This window comes from Genypterus blacodes, unplaced genomic scaffold (assembly GCF_046128005.1).
Source record: "Genypterus blacodes isolate CSIRO-AG114 ecotype Tasmania unplaced genomic scaffold, CSIRO-AGI_Gbla_v1 ptg000008l_1, whole genome shotgun sequence".
In the NCBI taxonomy this organism is placed as follows: Eukaryota; Metazoa; Chordata; class Actinopteri; order Ophidiiformes; family Ophidiidae; genus Genypterus; species Genypterus blacodes.
The window spans coordinates 2,684,031-2,686,952 of NW_027466822.1; the positions used below are offsets into that span (position 1 = coordinate 2,684,031).

At 42.2% G+C, this 2,922-nt stretch overlaps 1 pseudogene; it reads left to right on the forward strand.

Annotated features, from left to right (window-relative positions):
• The first annotated feature begins 1,357 nt into the window (after positions 1–1,357).
• On the forward strand, positions 1,358–2,722 carry LOC143004174 (zinc finger BED domain-containing protein 5-like; annotated as a pseudogene).
• Positions 2,723–2,922: the final 200 nt, after the last annotated feature.

Genomic DNA, 2,922 nt, shown 5'->3' on the forward strand with positions numbered 1-2,922 from the left:
TGAACACAGACACACACAAGCAGTTTATCTATATAACTAAGTGTTCATGATGAGGCCTGAGTCTCCGCTTGTCTTTTGTTTCAGGTAAGATTCCGATTTTCATTGGTGAATTTGCTCCTGCCTTTGATTGACACACAGCTGCTTTTACATTGAGTCGATGAATCTTGTTTAATCACTGGTTCAGACTAGAAAAGAGAAGTATGTGGACACCTGATCATCACACCTACACTAAATGCACTTTGGCAGTTTAGAAGTGCTGCAACACAGGATAGGTGATATGTGCATGCTACGCCCTTCAGCACACGGCTGAGCTGTTCACAGCTGTTGCTCCTTCACAATACAATACAATACAATACAAGTGTGTGTGTGTGTGTTGAGTCTGTATTGATACCACTATAATATAAAAATATGGACATGGTCACATCTCTACATTTAATTTTGGTTCACATTGTCACCATGTAAAATTAATCATAAATTATTATTAGCATTATGTCCTAATTATGTAAAGATGTTCATTAATGATTTATGAGCTATATGTTTGCAATTTGTTTAACAAACATAAATAAAAGACAACCTATGTTCAATAGAAAATATTTTAAATGTTTTTAAGTTTTGTTTTGTCACTTTCACAGTCTTGGTCCATTATCATCACACTGAGGGAGACTTCTTGACAAATTGTAGGACGCAGGCCATGTTGTCATGGTAAATTGGACTCTGATAAACTAGAATAGTTATTCGGGCTCCTACCAGTGGTACGCGTACTACGCTTACCGATAGTGGCGCTGCGTGTAAATACAACTATTGGCTGACTATTAAAGGCTAAACTTAACTGCGATGGCAAGGTGGTAAGCGAAGAAATGGAGAATAAAAGTATGAGCGGTCTAAATTTACTTAAGTCATGGCTCCAGGGGGGAACTAAAAGGACGAAGTCTGCGGTTCAGGAGGAGGATATTTTAAACAGCCCGAACGACGGTGAACCGAGTGCGAGCGTTAGCAGCAACATCAGTAGTGGGATTGAAGTGTCCACAGCACCGGTAGCTGGCTGCAAAAAGCGAAAAAAGATACGGAAATATGACCCGAGTTATATCAACCTGGGATTCAGCTGGAGCGGGACGGAGGATGAGCCAAAGCCACAGTGTGTGGTATGTGGCAGTGTTCTCAGCAATGAGTCCATGAAACCATCGCATCTCAAGCGGCATTTTACAACATAACACACAATGCTGAAAGACAAACCAGTGGAGTTTTTTGTACGCAAACGTGATGAACTGAGGCAGTCCAAAAGCCCAATTCAGTTCCATGGTACACCTGTGGAAAAAGCACAGGAGGCTTCTTATTGTGGCAGCCTCATGTCCACATTATGTGTGGCGAGAAGATCGCCAAACAGTTAAATTTGGTGCCACTTTCTAATGACACAGTGTCGCGGAGAAAAGGAGCCACGGCAGATGACGTAAAGAATACACTGATTGGACACATTAAAAATAATCGCTTTATTTCATCCAACTGGACGAGACTACTGATGTTGCAGGTTTGGCCAATTTACTTGTTTATGTCAGGTATGAGCACGATGGTGCAGCTCAGGAGGACTTTCTGTTCTGTCAACCACTGGAGACCAGAACTCATATTAGATCATATAGATCAGAGCACATATTCCAGCTCCTGGACGTCTTTATGCAAGAATATAGGCTCGATTGGAAAAAGTGTGTTGGAGCCTGCACAGACGGTGCCAGGGCGATGACAGGTCGCCACAGTGGAGTAGCAGCTCGAATTCATGAGGTGGCACCAGAGATGCGATGGACTCACTGCAACATTCATCATGAGGCACTGGTAGTGAAGAAGATGCCTGACGAGTTGAAGTCTGTGCTGGACACGGCTGTGAAAACTGTGAACTTTATTAAGTCCCGGCCGATGCATTCTCGCCTGATTAATGTGCTCTGTGAAGAGATGGGCAGCGAGCATGTCCAACTCTTGTTTCACATGGAAGTAAGGTAGCTATCAAGAGGGAAAGTGCTTTCGAGGCTTTTCGTGCTGCACAGAGGGGTCCAAATGTTCTTACAGGAGACACACTTCCCTTTGTTAGATGTTTTTGAAGATAGTGTGTGGCTCAGTCAACTGACATACTTGTCAGACATTTTCTCTCGTTTAAACAAACTGAATGTGGGGCTACAGGGACTCTCCATCAATTTGTTTGATGTGCAGGACAAAATAAACGCACTGCTTTAAAAGATGGAGTTGTTTGAAATCAAGGTCAAGGCAGGTGATGTTTCAGCTTTTCCTGCTTTGGAGAGCTTTTTTTCTGACAATGACCTGGCCCTTGAAGATGGAGTCAGGGACAACATTGTTGCACACCTTGTCTCACTCAGACATCAGTTCCGGGATTATTTCCCAGTGATAGCGGAAGGGAACATCTGGATGAGAAATCCGTTCAACATCAAACCTCTGAAATAACAAAGGACTTTTCACTGTTGGTGAGCAGTAAAGTTTAATAGACTTGTCTAGTGATGAAACATTGAAGACTGCAGTCACTGTTGGACTTTTGGATCAAGCAACACAGTGTACTTTTGTGACCACATATCTGTGCGAGAAAGGCTTCTCTTCACTTGCTGTCATAAAAACAAAATACAGAAGCATGATGGATGCTGAGCCCAACCTGAGACTGAAACTTACCTCAATTGACCCAGACATCAAAGGACTGTGTGGAGAGCAGGCACACCCTTCTCATTAGGCCTATAAGAGTTATAAAATAGTTGACAAAAGGCTGTGTGTTTAAAGTACAGTTGTGTTCTTGAGTGAAATGCATTTGTTATTAATGTTCTGCTGTTTGTGTTTTTGAGTGAAATGCACTTGTTATTAATATTCTGCTGTTTATGTTTTTTTGAGAGAGTTCTAGTACCAATGGTCAGTAGGTCAGGGTTTAAGTATCTC